We start from the raw sequence: 19,353 nt of genomic DNA on the forward strand, positions 1-19,353 counted from the left end.
GGCCCACATTGAAGAATTTGATTTTAAAAATTGTGCAATCTTTGGGGCCGAGACGACCTCACTGGCTTGGACCTCCCCGGTGGGGCCCATTTGTGCCTTCTAGCGGCCACTACACCTCATCTGATTTGGCCCTACCGGCCTCCAGTCTTGTGTCAGGTCCCCTTATGTGTCAGGGAAATGGGAACTCTCAGCACAGGACCTCTGCATCACTGGCCCCATAATGGGCAGATGAAGACCCCACTCTTTACAAGGCTAAATGGAAGATCCCAATTCAGGTTGGGACCTGGCTCATCTGGGTCCTGGCCTTTCACCTGAGCCATACTGTCTGACTCTTGCCAAAGTTACGGTGAGTCTTCAGAACAGCTAAGGAAATTTGGCCCCACAAAGTGGAAAAGACATTAGGCCATGATGGTATGCATCCTCGAATGCTGAGGAAAGTGACGGGGGAAATAGCAGAGGCTCTGACCTCAATCTTTCAATCATCCTTGGATAAGGAAGCTGTACCTGGGGGCAGGAGGATAAAGGAATAAAACAGATAGCTATCGACCAGTCAGCCTAATATCAGCAGTGGGTAAGATTTTAGTGGTCTTAAAATTAACACCTCACAAGACATGGGTTGATTAAGGACAGCGAGCATGGATTTGTTTAAGGTAAGTCATCCTGAGAAGTTTTTTTTTTAGCATTTTTTGAGTAATTAACAAAGGAAATACAATAGATATTGTGTATATAGATTTTCAAAAGGTGTTTGATAAGGTAATGTATATGAAGTTTGTTGATAAAATTAAAGCACTTGGTATTAAAGGGAGCGTGGCAACGTGGATGGTTAAAAGACAGAAAATAAAGAGCATGTTTAATAGAAGTTTTTCTCAGGAGGTAGTGTTGGGAATATTGCTCTTCTCAATATATAAATGATCTAGACCTAAGTATAGCGGGCACATATCAAAATTTGCACACAACACAAAAATATAGAGCGTGGTTAACCGAAGAGAACTGTAAACAACTTCAGAAAGACAAAGACAATTTATTAGATTGGGCAAGTGGATGTCAGATGAAATCTAATACAGTGAAATGTGAGATGATACATTTAGGAGGAAAAATAAGGAGGACATATACACTAAATGGTAAAATAACAGGATTAGAGGAGCTGAGAGACTAAGGGGTTCAGATAAGAACATAAGAATTAGTAGCAGGAGTAGGCCATATGGCCCCTCGAGCCTGCTCTGTCATTCAATAAGATCATGGCTGATCTTTGACCTCAACTCCACCTTTCCCGCCCAATCCCCACATTCCCTGATTCCCCTAGACAACGAAAGACGGAGGTCCATATAGTTCACCTTCTACCATCCTGGTAGTCGCATGACATAATGATAATAGAGTTGTTGGTTATTCATGGCAATTAATCTCTGTCAATTAGTCTACAACAGACCCAGACATGAGGCGAGGAAATGCCCAGTGGTGGAGAGGTTGGGAATCAAATGTTCAAAGTCACATGTTCCACTGAAGCTTGCTACACTCACCACGTCATGTCTCAAATTACTCATATACTGTATCCCCAAATACTATTTTCTTAAAGTGATCTATCTAAAAGAAAATGAAATCTGAATGTCTTCTACAGGCTTATTAACAGTAAAAGGGTTGTCAGAGGAGCAGTGGGGCCGATTAGGGACCAAAATAGAAATCTATTGGTGGAGGCAGAAGGCATGGCTGAGGTACTAAAGGAGTACTTTGCATTGATGTTTACCAAGGAAGAGGACTTTGCCAAAGCTATGGTAAATGAGGAGGTTGTTGGGATACTGGATGAGATAAAAATAGCTAAAGAGGAGGTACTAGAAAGTCTGGCAGTACTTAAAGTGGATAAGTCGCCCGGTCCAGATGGGACGCATCCTAGGTTGCTGAGGGAAGTAAGGGTAGAAATTGCGGAGGTACTGGTCACAACCTTCCAATCCACACTAGATATGGGAGTGGTGCCAGAGGATTGGAGGATTGCAAATTTTTCACCCTTGTTCAAAAAAGGGGAGAAGGATAAACTTGGCAATTACAGGCTAGTCAGTTTACTGTTGGTGGTGGGGAAGCTTTTAGAAAGTAGATAAATCCCCAGGCCCAGATGAATTGTATCCCAGGCTGTTAAGAGAAGCAAGGGAGGAAATAGCAAAGCCTCTGACCATCATTTTCCAATCCTCTCTGGCTGCAGGTGTGGTGCCGGAGGACTGGAGGACAGCTAACGCTGAACCATTGTTTAAAAATGGAGAAAGGGATAGACCGAGTAATTACAGGCCAGTCAGCTTAACCTCGGTAGTGGGCAAATGATTGGAAAAAATTCTGAGGGACAGTATTAATCGTCATTTAGAAAAGTATGGATTAATCAAGATCAGTCAGCATGGATTTGTTATGGGTAGGTCGTGTCTGACTAACTTGATTTAATTTTTTGAGGAGGTAACAATGAGGGTCAATGAGGGTAGTGCATTTGGTGTAGTCTACATGGATTTTAGCAAGGCTTTTGACAAGGTCCCACATGGTAGACTGGCCAGAAAAGTAAAAGCCCATGGGATCCAAGGGAAAGTGGCAAGTTGGATCCAAAGTTGGCTCAGAGGCTGGAAGCAAAGGGTAATGGTCGACGGGTGTTTTTGTGATTGGAAGGCTGTTTCCAGTGGGGTTCCACGGGGCTCAGTACTAGGTCCCTTGCTTTTGGTGGTATGTATCAATGATTTCGACTTCAATGTAGGGGTCATGATTAAGGAGTTTGCCGATGATACAAAAATTGGCTGTGTGGTTGATAGTGAGGAAGAAAGCTGTAGACTGCAGGAAGATATCAATCGACTGGCCAGGTGGGCAGAAAAGTGGAAAATGGAATTTAATCCAGAGAAATGTGAGAGAATGCATTTGGAGAGGGCTAACAAGGTAAGGGAATACACAATAAATGGTAGGATATTGAGAAGTGTAGAGGAACAGAGAGACCTTGGAGTGCATGGCCACATAACCTCAGGTGATTAAGAAGGCATATGGGATACTTTCCTTTATTTGCCGAGGCATAGAATATAAGAGCAGGGAAGTTATGCTTGAGCTGTATAAAACACTCGTTAGGCCACAGCTACAGTGCTGCTTACAGTTCTGGTCACCACATTACAGGAAAGATGTGACTGCACTGGAGAGGGTACAGAGGAGATTTACGAGGATGTTGCCAGGACTGGAGAATTTTAGCTATGAGGAATGATTGGATAGGCTGGGGTTGTTTGGTTTGGAACAGAGGAGGCTGAGGGGAGACTTAATTGAGGTGTAAATATTATGAGGGGCCTAGACAGAGTGGATAGGAAGGACCTATTTCCCTTAGCAGAGAGGTCAATAACCTGGTGGCATAGATATAAAGTAATTGGTAGAAGGATTAGAGGGGGGTTGAGGAGAACTATTTTCAGCCAGAGGGTGGTGAGGGTCCGGAACGCACTGCCTGAAAGGGTGGTAGAGGCAGAAACTCTCATCACATTTATAAAGTACTTGGATAGGCACTTGAAGTGCCGTAACATACAGAGCTATGGACCAAGAGCTGGAAAGTGGGATTCGGCTGGATAGCTCTTTTTTGGCCAGCAGAGACATGATGGGCCGAATGGCTTCCTTCTGTGCTGTAAATTTCTATGATTCTATGAATAATCCGGGAGAAAATTAACAGTCACTTGGACAAGCATGGACTAATTAAGGAGAGCCAGCACGGATTTGTTAAGGGCAAATCGTGTTTAACTAACTTGATTGAGTTTTTGATGAGGTAACCAAGAGGGTGGATGAGGGCAGTGCAGTTGATGTTGTGTATATAGACTTTCAAAAGGTGTTTGATAAAGTACCACATATTCGGCTTGTTAGCAAAATTGAAGCCCATGGGATAAAACAGGCAGTAGCAACAGAGATACAAAATTGGCTAAGGGATAGAAAACACAGACTTATGATGAATGGCTGTTTTTCAGACTGGAGGGAGGTATACCGTGGTGTTCCCCAGGGTTCAGTACTAGGACCACTGCTGTTTTTGATCTGCATTAATGACTTGGACTTGGGGGGTACAGGGCACAATTTCGAAATTTGCAGATGACGCGAAACTTGGAAGTGTAGTAAACAGTGAGGAAGATAGTAATAGACTTCAAGAAGACATAGACAGACTGGTGGAATGGGTGGACACATGGCAGTTGAAATTCAATGCAAAAAAGTGAGGTGATCTATTTTGGTAGGAAGAATGAGGAGAGACAATGCAAGCTCAATGGTACAATTTTGAAGGGGGTGTAAGAAGAGAGAGACCTGGGGGTGTTTGTGCACAAATTTTTGAAGGTGGCAGGACAAATTAACAAAGCAGCTAATAAAGCACGTGGGCTTTATAAATAGAGACATAGGGCTCGATTTTGCCAGTGTGGGCGGGCTGGGGGCGTGTCAGGTGTTTTTCGAGTCCTGAACCCGACTCCAGTGTGATGTGGGGAAAAAGTGCGATTTTCCCCTAATTGGCAATTGATTTCCAGCGTGTGGGAACCCCTGGCCCAATTAGTCTTTCCATCCTGAAAGTTGCCTCCGATGACGTCATCAATGCTGCTGGATTTAAGGCCTGCAAGCAGCCTTGCTTCTTCTGGAGACTGCAAACGTTATGCCCATTGCTGTGATCGTTTCATTCAGCAACTATGTCCAGCAGTAGGCCAAAGTGTGCTCCACGGTTTGATGATGCCGCCCTGCAAGCTCTGGTGGAGGGAGCAAGAGGAAATAAGGAGGTGCTCTTCCCTTCCTCAGGGAGGAAGAAGCCTCCCCAGCAGACTAAAGCTGTGTGGCTGCAAGTGGCCCAGGAGGTCAACTCTATGTCTATGTGCCGCATGATGTGCCTCAATAAATCCGAGACTCAATGTTAGTGGAACAAAACAAGGCTTTTATTAACTTAGAAGGTAACACACAGTGGAGAGGTATCTTCCATCCAGAGGTCTGCTGTACTGGATGTGAGGCAGGCTGGGCCTGCTTACATAGGGGCCAGGTATGGGCGGAGCCCTACACACAATACAATACAATGGTGAGGAAATGGAACTGAGGTAGGGAAATGAAACTGAAACCAAACCACAGTCACAGGCAGAGAATACCGATGAGTGATGAATGGCATATTTCATCACATTCACCCCTTCTATAGATTTAGTCTGTTCGGGGGTTTGATAGTCCTCTGTGACCGACGTGGCTGTTGTGGTGCCGCGGGTGTCGGCTGGGTGTCCCCGGTGGCCTCCTGGGTCTCTGCCGGGGGTGCCGCCAGGGTTGTTGAAGGGGTAGTTGGTGGGGGTACCGTTGGTCGATGTTCTTCCGGGGGTGATGAAAGAGTAGTGGGTGGGTAAGAGTTGCTGTGATCGTTGTTGCTGCTGTTGTCGTGGTTGTTGTCGTTACTGGCTGGGGTGACGTCTTTTATGGACACGGTGTCCTCCCTTCCGTCGGCGTGCCGGACATACGCGTATTGGGGGTTGGCGTGGAGTAGGTGCACTGACTCCACGAGAGGGTCCGTCTTGTAGCCCCTCACATGCCTTCGCACGAATACCGGACCTGGGGTGGAGAGCCATGACGGCATGGATACGCCTGAGGTGGATTTCCGGGGAAAGACAAACATTCGCTCATGAGGCGTGGCATTAGTGGCAGTACACAATAGCGACCGTATCGAATGGAACACATCTGGGAGGACTTCCTGCCAGCGGGAGATAGGGAGGCCCTTGGTCCTTAGAGCTAGAGTGACTGCTTTCCATACTGTCCCGTTCTCTCGCTCCACTTGACCGTTACCCCGGGGGTTGTAGCTGGTGGTATGGCTCGTGGCGATCCCCCTGGACAGCATGTACTGGCGTAACTCTTCACTCATGAAGGACGCCCCCCTATCCGTATGGATGTAGCTCGGCATACCGAACAGGCAGAACAGGCTGTTGAGGCATTTAATGACCGTGGCGCTGGTCATGTCTGGGCAGGGGAAGGCGAATGGGAAACGGGAGTATTCGTCCACAATGTTCAGGAAGTAAACATTGCGGTCGACGGACAGGAGGGGGCCCTTGAAATCTAAGCTGAGCCGCTCAAAGGGCCGTGTAGCTTTGATTAAGTGGGCTCTATCTGGGCGGTAGAACCGAGGCTTGCCCTCAGCGCAAGTGCGGCAGTTCCTGGTCAGAGACCGAACTTCCTCAATCGAGTAGGGTAAGTTGCGGGACTTTATGAAGTGGAACAGCCGCGTGACCCCTGGGTGGCAGAGGTCGTTGTGGAGGGTCTGTAGCCGATCCCCGGTGGCGCTGGCACACATCCCTCGTGAGAGGGCGTCGGGGGATTCGTTAAGGGCCCCTGGCCGGTAAATGATGTCATAATCGAAGGTGGAGAGCTCGATCCGCCACCTAAGAATCTTATCATTTTTAATCTTCCCCCTCTGTTTATTATTGAACATAAACGCTACCGACCGCTGGTCGGTAAGTAGGGTGAAGCGTTTGCCGGCTAGTTAGTGGCGCCAGTGGCGCACTGCCTCCACGATGGCTTGGGCCTCCTTTTCCACGGAGGAGTGTCTGATCTCGGGCCCTTGGAGGGTCCTTGAGAAGAAAGCTACAGGCCGCCCCGCCTGGTTGAGGGTGGCCGCCAAGGCAAAGTCAGACGCATCACTTTCCACTTGAAAGGGAGTGTTCTCGTCCACTGCCTGTAGCGTGGCCCGCTCAATATCCCGCTTAATGCTTTTGAAGGCGGCGTGGGCCTCAGCAGAGAGCGGAAAAGAGGATGCTTTCAAGAGGGGGCGGGCTTTGTCGGAGTAGTTGGGGACCCATTGGGAATAATAAGAAAATAACCCCAGGCACCTTTTCAGGGCTTTGGGAGTGTTGGGCAGGGGCAGCTCCCGTAGGGGGCGCAATCGGTCGGGGTCTGGTCCGATTTCCCCATTCTCCACCACGCTGCCTAGTATGCAGAGGCGCGTGGTGTTGTAAACGCACTTGTCCTCGTTGTAGGTGAGGTTGAGTTTTTGTGCGGTTTTCAGGAACCTCTCGAGGTTCGAGTCGTGATCCTGCTGGTTGTGACCGCAGATGGTGACGTTGTCGAGGTAGGGGAAGGTTGCCTGCAAGTGGTGGTCATCGACCATGTGGTCCATCTCCCTCTGGAAGACCGAGACCCCATTCATCACCCCAAAGGGGACTCTGAGGAATTGGTAGAGGCGTCCGTTCGCCTCGAAGGCGGTGTACGGGCGGTCCTCTGGTCTGATAGGGAGCTGGTGGTACGCTGACTTGAGGTCGATGGTGGAGAACACCCGGTATTGGGCGATTTGGTTCACCATTTCTGATATACGGGGTAGCGGGTAGGCGTCTAGTTGGGTGTACCTGTTGATCGTTTGGCTATAGTCGATCACCATCCGTTTCTTCTCGCTACCCCTTACCACCACCACTTGGGCGCACCACGGGCTGTTGCTGCGTTCAATAATGCGCTCCTTCAGGAGCCTGTCTACCTCGGTCGCGATGAACCGCCTGTCCTCCCAGCTGTACCTCCTGCTTTTGGTCGCTATTGGCCGGCAGTTAGGGGTAAGGTTCGCGAATAGCGAAGGCGGCTTTACCTTCAGGGTAGCCAGACCGCACACTGTGAGGGGCGGCTGGGACCCACCGTAATTGAGCGTGATGCTTTGGTGGTAGCACTGGAAATCCAGGCCCAAGATCACGCTCGCACATAGATTCTTCATGATTAGTACTTTAAAATTATCGTATACAGTTCCGTTAACGGACAATTGTACCATGCAGTAACCCATAATGGTCGATGTCTGGGTTTTATCAGCCATAGAGATGGTACCCCAAGTAGGGACCACCTTTAGGGAGAGTTGTTGTGCCAGTTCAGGGTGGATAAAACTCTCCGTGTTTCCACTGTCAATTAAACATTTAACCCTGCACCCGTTTACCTCGATGTCCACCATTGATTTGGATAGCGGGTGCGGCCTGGTCTGGTCCACTGTGACCGATGCCACTGTAGGGCCCTGATCGAGACAAGATGGCGTCCACGCTGTCTGCTCACAAGATGGCGGACCCCACGAGGTTGGGCAAGATGGTGTCCAAGATGGCCGCTCCCACGGCGCACACGCGGCGGTGGCGGGTTTTCCGGCGGGGTTCCCTCTGCACATCTTCCCGAAGTGCCCCTTCTTACCGCACTTAAAGCAGGTGGTGCCTTTCGCCGGGCACAGGTTTCTGGTGTGCTTCGACTGCCCGCAGAAGTAGCAGTTGGGTCCCTGACGCGTCGCGGCTGTCGTAGGGCTTCTGGGGGGAGAGCGGGGCCCCGACGGTGCGGGGAAGATGCCTTCCAAGATGGCGGCGCCCTTGGTGCACATGTGGCGGCGTGGACGGCACGGGCTGAAGAGTAGGCGTCCGAGTTTCTCTGGGCCACATCCAGGGATCGCGCTGTGTCCACAGCCTGTTTCAGGTCCAATCCTGTTTTTTCCAGCAGTCTCTGCCGGATGTAAGTGGAGCTGAGGCCTGTGATAAAGGCATTGCGAACAAGCTCGTCAGTGTACACTGCGGCTTTTACATCTTGGCACTTGCAGTCTTTGCCAAGCGTTTTCAGGGTGCCTAGGAACTCATCCAGCGATTCCCCAGGTCGCTGTGCGCGAGTAGCGAGCAGATGCCTAGCATACACCTCATTCGTAGGCTGCTGGTAATGCGCCTTTAAGATGTCACAGGTGGCCGGGTACGTGTCGGCGTCTTGGATGAGGGGGTAAACCCGGTGGCTTACCCAATTCCGCAGAATTCCGAGTTTCATACTTGCAGCGTCCGTAGTGCCTGTGACGGCTGCGGAATTGTCCAGGAAGAATTCCATACACATAAACCAGTGTCCGAAGCATGCCGATGCGTCCGAAGCATGCTGGTCCAAATCCAAACGTTCGGGTTTCTAGAGTTGATCCATTGTGTTGAAAAGTAAGTTAATAAAATTGATGTGCCTCAATAAATCCGAGACTCAATGTTAGCGGAACAAAACAAGGCTTTTATTAACTTAGAAGGTAACACACAGTGGAGAGGTATCTTCCATCCAGAGGTCTGCTGTACTGGATGTGAGGCAGGCTGGGCCTGCTTACATAGGGGCCAGGTATGGGCGGAGCCCTACACACAATACAATACAATGGTGAGGAAACGGAACTGAGGTAAGGGAAATGAAACTGAAACCAAACCACAGTCACAGGCAGAGAATACCGATGAGTGATGAATGGCATATTTCATCACACCGCAGAACCTGGCTGCAGTGCAGGAAGAGGTTTCATGACCTTCTGCGCACTGGAAAAGTGAGTATGACTTTCCCATCACCCTCAATCTGATCCCCATCGCCTCTCCTCGCCAGAACTCTGCTTTGCCAACCTCTTCCTCCACATCCCACTTGACACTTACATCCCTACACCCTTGCCCATTCCCTCTCTCTCTATGGTCACATTCACTTAAATATTCGACCATGCAGCCCTCACACTCCCTATCACTGTGATGCAATGACAACAACTTACAACACACAGGGAGGGCCCTTTGTCTCCTTCTAAGCATCTATGCTATGGATTCTCTACACTCACTCCTTCATTCTCACTCAAACTCCACTTGTGTCCCTCATTGCAGGAAAAGAGAGCCCACAATAAGAGGGAAAGAGCGAGGACAGGAGGAGGGCCACCCTCAGTAGCCCAGCTCACCACCTCGGAGGAGGCGGCCCTGGAAATTGCCGGGATCGAGGAGGATTCCCAAGTGGGGGACGGACAGACGGGCGCATCACAGCAAGCTGGTGACAGAATAGTTTGGCATATCTCTCATTGACATTGCATGAGTCACTGATAATGAATCTGATGCTCTAACAGATTGACTTATGATCATCTGCACTATTCAATGTGCATGTAACCTTGACCTCACATCTCTAACTCTTTCCTTTACTTCCCCCACAGGACCATCGACAGCCCCCATCCCCACTGTCCAGGAGGAAGAGCCTGAGCTTCCAGACTCCTCAGAGGAAGCTGCAACCTCTGAGGGCGCTGCGTCAGCAGAATTAAGCGCACACGTCACCAGTGCAGACACTCGCACCTCGGTGGGACCTTCGGGACATAGAGTAGAGTTGTCACCTGGTGTATCACAGCTCACAAGTGAGCAACAGCAGATGGTGGAGACAGGGACAGCAGTGGAGAGTCCTCGTCGGAGGGCGCAAGATGCTCCCAGCTCGGCTCCGCCACGTGTCGACCCTGTGCCTCCGGGTCCATCCAGAAGGAGAGCGGTGCTGGAACTCCAGGAACAGGTGCATGAGTCTCTGGCAGGTTTTGTCTCCAGGGTCACTGCGAGTGTGGAGCGAATGGAGGAGTCCATCGCTAACATGAGCAGAGCCTTTTTGGAGGCGTTGGTGCATGAACGCATCACCACGGAAAGGATGGCAACCTCCGTGGAAAGGATGGCTACCTCCATGGTAAGGCTGGCTACTGTAGAGGAGAGGATGGCTACGTCCATGGAGGAGCTTAGTCGCTAGGGTATGGAAAACATAGTAATTGTTCAGAATAGACAAACATCTCTTGAGGAGCGATGGTCAGCTATTGAGCAAACAAACCAGACTTTCATGCATGTCCACAGGAGTAGGACTTACAGTGCAGAAACAGGTCCTCATGGCCCCCCTGAAGTGCAGCAAGGTGCTGTCAAGCCACTTGCTAGCTCTGAAGTGGGGCTGACCCATGAGAGGGATGTTGGTGGCAGACAACAAGTAAGTGGGGGCTCCTCTCCAAGCGCTCACATGACCATGCCACTGCAAAGCCCTCGGTCAGAGCACCACCAGAGTCCCCACCCAACTGAGATCGGCGTCTCAACCCCTGCACAGCCGCAGGAGCAGCAGACTGTTGCGAAGCCCTCACAGGTTTGCAACCCCAGAGGACGCCCGCCAAAGGTGTCGAGACAGGAGCAGCAAGAAAGTGAGCAAGGGGCCTCCACATCTGCTTAAGCCACAGGGGAAGCACCACATAGGAGCACGCGTAAGAGGAAGATACTGCACAAGTAGTCACAAGGGTAGTCACTTGGGTGTAATGTTGTGTTTAATTTTGAAAAGCCATCAGTTGGTTATTGTCATTAAAAATTCTGATGGCAAACTGTTGCAGTTGTGGCGTGTGTCATTTTGCTAATGGGACTTCCACATTGAGGGCTTAGGATGACTTGCAATTGTCAGTATGGTGGTCAGAGTGATAGGAATCTGCAGATTCTTGGCCATTGTCGATCTGATAAGAAGGTGCGAGGCAAAAGTGTTTGATTGTGCAGGCTAAGCAAATCTGGCCAAGATGAGTGCATGCTTTGCATCCCGGGCAGCAATATGCTCGCATGCTGCTGCCGCTGGTTTACGCTCCTCCTCCTCCTCCTCCTTCTCCTCATCTGAGGAGGTTATGTGATGAGCCACTTGGTCCTCAGGAATCTGCAAGCCATGATGCTGTGCCATGTTGTGAAGTGCACAGCAAACCACGACCATTCTGGTGACCCTGGCTGCTGAGTACTGCAGGGCTCCACCTGATCTATCAAGGCATCTGAAGCGCATCTTCAGCAAACCGATGGTTTGCTCGATTATGGATCTGGTGGAAATGTGGCTGGAGTTGTAGCGCTCCTCAGCTTCGGTGGATGGGCTCCTCAATGGCGTCATTAGCCACGTCTTCAGGGGTAGCCCTTGTCCCCAAGTAGCCATCCGAAAAGTTGGTCTGGCAGACTGAAGAGCAGAGGCATACTAGACTGGCGCAGGATGAAGGAGTCATGGCAACTGCCAGGGTACTTGGCACAAACATGCAAAATTTCCTTCTTGTGGTCACACACCAGCTGTACGTTGAGGGAGTGGAAGACCTTGCGGTTGACAAAAGTACCTGGATTGCAATGGGGTGCTTTAAGGGCCATATGTGTGCAGTCAACGATGCCCTGCACCCTTGGAAAGCCTGCCAGATTGTCAAACCCAACCGCACACGCAGTTACACTGGCTTGATCCTTGGAGAAATTGATGTAATTGTGCGCGATGGCAAAGAGGGCATCGGTTACCTGCGTGATGCAAGTGTGTGCGGTCGCCTGGGAGATGCTGCTGATGTCTGCTGCTGATCCCTGGAATAAGCCTGAAGCAAAAAAGTTGAGTGCAGTGGTGACTTTGACGGCCACTGGTAAGGGGTGTTCACCTGCTCCTCTGGGCTCCAGGTCTTGCTGCAGCAGTGCGCAGATGTCAGTCACTACCTCTCGCGAAAGTCTGAGCCAACTTTGGCACTGCTGCTCAGTCATGTTGAGGTAGCTGATCCTCTGTCTGTAGACCCTGTTTGGGTGGTATCTCCTGCGCCGACGGGCTTCCATGCGCTGGCGCCTTCTGGCCAGTGCAGCTTTAGGTGGGTGAGCAGCAGCTTGGAGCTCCTGCTGTTGGTTCTGCAGTTGGTGCTGCTGTTGGTCAGGGTTCTGCTGCTGCTGCGGCTGGTCTTCGTCCGAATCTGATGTCCAGGAGGAAAGGAAATAAATAGTTCCCATTCTTCTGGTATATACCTCAGTTGAGGAAGCGCTCATTCAAGATGGGGTGGAGATGCCGGAGTTGGACTGGGGTGGACAAATGTAAGAAGTCACACAACACCAGGTTATAGTCCAACAGCTTTATTTGAAATCACAAGCTTTCGGATGAAGAAGGAGCAGCACTCCGAAAGCTTGTGATTTCAAATAAAGCTGTTGGACTATAACCTGGTGTTGTGTGACTTCTTACATTCAAGATGGGGAGAGGGGTTTCCCAGGAGGTCACACTGGAGATGGGTGTCAGACTCCAAACTTCCACAACAATGAGTAGGCCTGTTAAAAGTTACCCCAGACCTGAGACAACAAAGTTCTGCCACCTGCAAGTGATGACTGCTGAAAACTCCTTTTTAATGGTGGAGCTGCAGCTGTTAGTAAGCAATCCACTTGTGCTGCCGCCAGGATTCACTGGCGTGTTCCAGAGGCGGCGTGCAGCACATGGGAAAATCAGAAAGGCCTCTCAAAATGGGATTATAGAGGCAATTAAGTGGTTGTTAAGGGCCTTATGGGCCTATCCCGCCTCTTGGAGGTGGGATGGAAATGGGGTCAAAAAGCTTGCATGTGGGAAAATTGCTCGGAGGAGGGATGGAGGTGGGATCGGGCCCGCCTGTCATTTTTTGCGATTTTACCACCTCACACGCCTCCAATCCCGCCTCCTCGGGCCTGGCAAAATCAAGCCCATAGAGTACAAAACCAGGAAGTTATGCTAAACCTATATAAAACACTAGTTCGGCCCCCAGCTGGAGTATTGTGTCCAATTCTGAGCACCACACTTTAGGAAGGCTTTGGAGAGTGTACAGAAGAGATTTACTAGAATGGTTCCAGGATGAGGTTGCTGAAGCTGGGGTTGTTCTCCTTAGAATAGAGAAGATTAAGAGAAGATTTGATAGAGGTGTTTAAAAAATGAAGAGAAACTGTTTCCAATGGCTGAAGGGTCAATAATGAGAGGGCACAGATTTAAGGCGACTGGCAAAAGAACCAGAGGTGACATGAGGAAAACCTTTTTACACAACGAGTGGTTAGGATTGGAATGCACTGCCTAATAGGGTGACGGATACAGATTCAATAGAAGCCTTCAAAAGGGAATTTGATAAATACTTGAAGCATAAAAAATTGCAAGGATGTGGGGAAAGACAGGGGAGTGGGACTAATTGGATTTCTCTTCGAAAGAGCTGGTGCAGAGTCGATGGGCCGAATGGCCACCTTCTGTGCTGTACTATTCTATGATTCCACCATCTAATTTGCATTTGAATGATTCAATACTATCTACTTCCACCATGAAATGAGGAGGAATTTCTTCACCCAGAGAGTGGTGAACCTGTGGAATTCTCTGCCACAGAGGGCGGTGGAGGCTAGTTCATTAAATATATTCAAGAAAGAGTTGGATATATTTCTTGAGGCTAAAGGGATCAAGGGATATGGGGAAAAGGCAGGGACAGGGTACTGAATTTGGATGATCAGCCATGATCACATTGAATGGCGGAGCAGGCTCGAAGGGCCGAATGGCCTACTCCTGCTCCTATCTTCTATGTTTCTATGAACCTCTTCCCCTCGCTCACTAAAATCATGTTTCCACAGATTAGTTTTGAATTTACCCCCTTCACCTTGAGGCCATGTCCTCTGGTTCTGCTGTTCTTGTCAAGGTGAACCAGCTTGTCATGGTCTACATTATCTAGTACCTTTAGAATCCTAAAATCAACAATCGCGTCCCCCTCTCAACCTTCTCTTTTCCAGTGAGAACATCCCCAATTTACATAATCGCTCCTCATAATCCAATCCCTCCATCCCCTCAATCATTCTGGTTGCTCTCTTCTGTATCCTTTCACACAGTAGCTGCAATATCCTTCTGTACTGTGGCGACCACAACTGTACACAGCATTCTAAGTGCGGTCACACTGATGATTTACAAAGTGGTAGGACTGCCTCACTATTTCGGCTCAATACTGACCTTTTAATACGTCCCAACATCTGAATTAGTTTAATTTGATTTGTGATAGCTTCAATTTATTGTCAATCAAGAACCCAGATTCCTTCCATTTTCCATGAACATTTTCTTTCAATTTAAGTAATAGACCTTTCCTGGATGTTTTGGCCCATGAGAAGCACTTTGCATTTTTCTACATTGAATTTCCCAAGTATAAAATATTTCCACTGATTCACCAGTCTTTCCAGAGGAACTGTATCAAAGGCTTTATGGAAATCCAAATACAACACATCCACTGCATTACCCCTGTCAAGCTCCATCATCATACCCTGAAAGAAAACTAGTAAGTTAGATTGACAAGACCTCCTGTTCATGAACCCATTTTGGCTATCTTTTATGATTTTATTTCTATCCAGATGCTCTATGATCTTATCTTTAATAAGGGTTTCCATAACTTTACCCACAATGGCCGTCAAACTTACTAGTCTGTTGTTTTCTGGGTTACTTTTGCTACTTAAAAAAAAAGTTTGGCATAACATCTGCCTTTCTCCAGTCTTTGGGCACCTCTCCAGCATTCAGTGATTTCTGGAAGATTTGTGCCAGAGTTCCTGCAATTTCTTCCCTTACTTTCTTAAGGATCCTGGAATGCACCTTATCCGGCCCCTGAGACTTATTTACCTTGCGTTTGCACAGCTGTTCAGCATCCAAGCTGATAGTAATGTGAATAGTGTGACAGCTTACCTCTTTAACATCCTCTAATTCCCTTTCCAGATCAATTAAGTTATCTGTCTTCTCCTTGATAAAGACAGAGGCAAAAACTTATTTAGCACTTTTACAGCCTGTGTAGCATCAGTTGTCATGCCCTCACCCGATCCCCATAATCAGGGACCCAACTCTGTCCCTCGTTTTTCTTTTCCTCTTACTATAACTGAAAAACTTTTTATTATTGATATACCTTAAATAACTACAGAGACTGGTAGTTATAACTCAAACAATTGGCTTTTATTAGCTTAGAACTGGACAGAACAGAACACACATGTTAGCCTACTGACCAGCTTCTCAGAACTACTAGGAGGCGGAGCCAGGGGTGAAGTAACAGTATCAGGACAATCAATGGCACAGCAGAGTGGTATACAGTACATCAGCATTCCTGGCCAACCAAGAAAACAGCAGGGTTACAATAGATTACAATAGGAAACTATACACAGGTAGAATAAGGTATATACTTATAAGACTTATTTCACCACAATTATTATCCTTTATTTCTCTTGTTATATTCAATTCAAACATTTTCATTGCCATTTTGATACCCTTTTTACACTTCAGACATGCCTTTTGGTATTGAATCGATCTTAATTCGGTGCCATTTTCCTTCATGGCCTTAAATATTCTTTTTTCTTCTTGACGAGTTTCTTGGTAATCCCAGTCAACCAGGCAGGAGTGCCTTTAAGCTTGGTACCTTTGCTTTGCATGGGAGTACATTGGTCCATTGCATTCAGAATCACCTCCTTGAAGGAACTCCATAGTTCATGCACTTCCCTGGCCATATTCAAATCTACCAGGCCCAGTCTGACAAGACTTCTCAAGCGCATAAAGTTAGTCCTCTTAAAATTTGGCAATTTTGCTTTGGTTTTAGTCACCTCTCCAATTCTTTTAATGGCAAATATGATCACATTCTGATTACTTAAAGCCTCATAATCAAATCCAGATGTTTCCTTTCCCTGTTGACTCTTACAAAGTGAGTCATAAAACAGACTTCCATTAACTGTAGAAATTCCTTCCCTGTTTTACCAGTAGAGACATTATTGTCTGAGTCACTCTCTGGTAAGGTAATAGCTCCAACTACTATACTTGGTCCCTTACCAGTCGCCTTCCTTATCTCATTCCACAGTTCCAGATCAAGGCTTTCACACTGGCCTGGGGGGTCTATAGTATATCTAAGTGGACAGCTCTGTCTGAGAGCCTGCAGAGACACGGTGGGCTGAATGGCCTCTGTTTATGCTGTACAAGTCTTTTATTCTATGGCCACCATCAGCCTGAGTGCCCCAAACTCATGTCTGTGCTGCACCAGTATAAATTTGCCAGCACATACGTGTAGAGCCTATTTTAAAACTTTGGAAGGTTGTGGGAGAAAACAAAATTGTTGAAAAATCTGTGCATGAGATATCTGTATATTCGTCTATAATGTACAGAAACATATATGTTTAAGTCTGCACTCACTGTAACAACTTTCCATAAAAATAAATTTAATGAACCAAATTTTCTTTCGTCTGATTTAAGAGATGGGCCACCAATAAATACATCAGTAGAAAAACATACAGAACCATGAAAAAATGACCTTAGAAAAGGGAAGTAGGAAATTTTTAGGCAACATTAAGACTCTTATATTCTTTTGCTGTGATAGGAAAACATTTACATTTCTCTGATTCATGATTAATACCGCACTGAATTCCTTTGGTTTTTACCACCAAAATCCACAATCAAATAAAATAGAGTCATAGAGTTATACAGCACTGAAAGAGGCCCTTCGGCCCATCATGTCTGCGCCGGCCATCAAGCCCTAACTATTCTAATCCCATTTTCCAGCACTTGGTCCGTAGCCTAGTATGCTATGGCATTTCAAGTGCTCATCTAAACGCTTCTTGAATGTTGTGAGGGTTCCTGCCTCTACCACCCTTTTAGGCAGTGAGTTCTAGATTCCAACCACCCTCTGGGTGAAAAAGTTTTTCCTCAGATCCCCCCTAAACCTCCTGCCCCTTACCTTGAAACAATGCCCCCTGGTTATTGACCCCTCTACTAAGGGGAAACGTTCCTTTCTACCTATCCTATCTATGCCCCTCATAATTTTGTACACCACAATCAGGTCCCCCCTCAGCCTTCTCTGCTCCAAGGAAAACAACCCCAGCCTGTCCAGTCTTTCCTCATAGCCAAAGCGCTCCAGCCCAGGTAACATCCTGGTGAATCTCCTCTGCACCCTCTCCAATGCAATCACATCCTTCCTATAATGTGGCGACCAGAACTGCACACAGTATTGCAACTGTGGCCTAACTAGCGTTTTGTATAGCTCCATCATAATCTCCCTGCTCTTGCCTTCATTAGCTGAGGCATAGAATATAAGTATCCCATTTGCCTTTTTAACCACCTTATCTACCTGTCCTGCTGCCTTCAGGGATCTATGTACATGCACACCAAGGTCCCTCTGATCCTCTACTTCCTAGGGTCCTACCATTCATTGTGTATTCCCTTGCCTTGTTAGTCCTCCCAAAATGCATCACCTCACACTTTTCATGGTTAAATTCCATTTGACACTGTTCTGCCCATCTGACCAACCTGTCTATATCGTCCTGTAGCCTGAGGCTTCCCTTCTCGCTATTTACCACTCCACCAATTTTCGTGTCATCTGCGATCATACCTCCGACATTCATATCTAACTCATTAATGTACACTACAAACAGCAAGGGACCCAGCACCGATCCCTGTGGTACACCACTGGACACAGGCTTCCAGTCACAAAACCAATCTTCGACCATCACCCTCTGCCTCCTGCCACTAAGCCAATTTTGGATCCAATGTGCCAAATTGCCCTGGATCCCATGGGCTCTTACCTTCTTGACCAGTCTCCCATGCGGGACTTTGTCAAAAGCCTTGCTGAAGTCCATGTAGACTACATCAACTGCACTACCCTCATCCACACACCTAGTCACCCCCTCGAAAAATTCAATCAAATTGGTTAGACATGATTTCCCCATGACAAAGCCATGCTGACTATCCTTGATTAATCCTTGTCTCTCCAAGTGGAGACTAATTCTGTCCCTCAGAATTTTTCCAATAATTTCCCTACCACTGATGTTAGGCTCACTGGCCTATAATTCCCTGGTTTATCCCTACTACCCTTCTTGAATAATGGTACTACGTTAGCTGTTCTCCAGTCCTCTGGCACCTCTCCTGTGGCCAGAGAGGTTCTGAAAATTTGTGTCAGAGCCCCTGCAATCTCCTCCCTTGCCTCACACAGCAGCCTGGGATACATCTCATCTGGGCCTGGGGATTTATCCACTTTTAAGCCCGCTAAAACCGTTAGTACCTCCTCCCTCTCAATGCTAATTTGTTCAAGTATATCACAATCCCCCTGCCTGATTTCTATGCCTACGTCGTCCTTCTCCATAGTGAACACAGATGCAAAACATTCATTTAAAACCTCACCTACATCTTCCGGCTCTACACATAGATTGCCACTTTGGTCCCTAATGGGCCCTACTCTTCCCTGGTTACCCACTTGCCCTTAATATACTTATAAAATACCTTGGGATTTTCCTTTATTTTGCCCACCAGTGTTTTTTCATGCCCCCTCTTTGCTCTCCTAATTTCTTTTTTTAAGTACCCCCCTGCACTTTCTATACTCCTCTAGGGCTTCCACTGTTTTTAGTCCTTTGTATCTGCCAAAAGCCTCCCTTTTTTTCCTAATCCATTCTTGTATATCCCTTGACATCCAGGGTTCCCTGGACTTGACCTTTATGGGAACATGCTGGTGCTGTACTCTCTCTATTTCCTTTCTGAATGACTCCCACTGCTCTGATGTGGATTTTCCTACCAATGGCTGATCCCAGTCCACTTTGGCCTTATGATATTAAAATCGGCCTTTCCCCAATTTAGAACCTTTATTTCCAGTCCATCTTTGTCCTTTTCCATGACTACCTTAAATCTCACCGAATTATGGTCACTGTCACCAAAATGCTCTCCTACTGACACTTCTACTACTTGCCCGGCTACATTCCCTAGAATTAGGTCCAGTACCGCCCCCTCTCTTGTGGGACTTTCTACATGCTGGCTCAAAAAGCTCTCCTGGATGCACTTTAAGAATTCCGCACCCTCTAAGCCTTTCACCCTCTGACTATCCCAGTTAATATTGGGGAAGTTGAAATCCCCTACTATTATTACCCTATTATT

Source organism: Somniosus microcephalus, chromosome 1, assembly GCF_052327205.1.
Source record: "Somniosus microcephalus isolate GS21.2 chromosome 1, FLI_Smic_1.0, whole genome shotgun sequence".
NCBI lineage: Eukaryota > Metazoa > Chordata > Chondrichthyes > Squaliformes > Somniosidae > Somniosus > Somniosus microcephalus.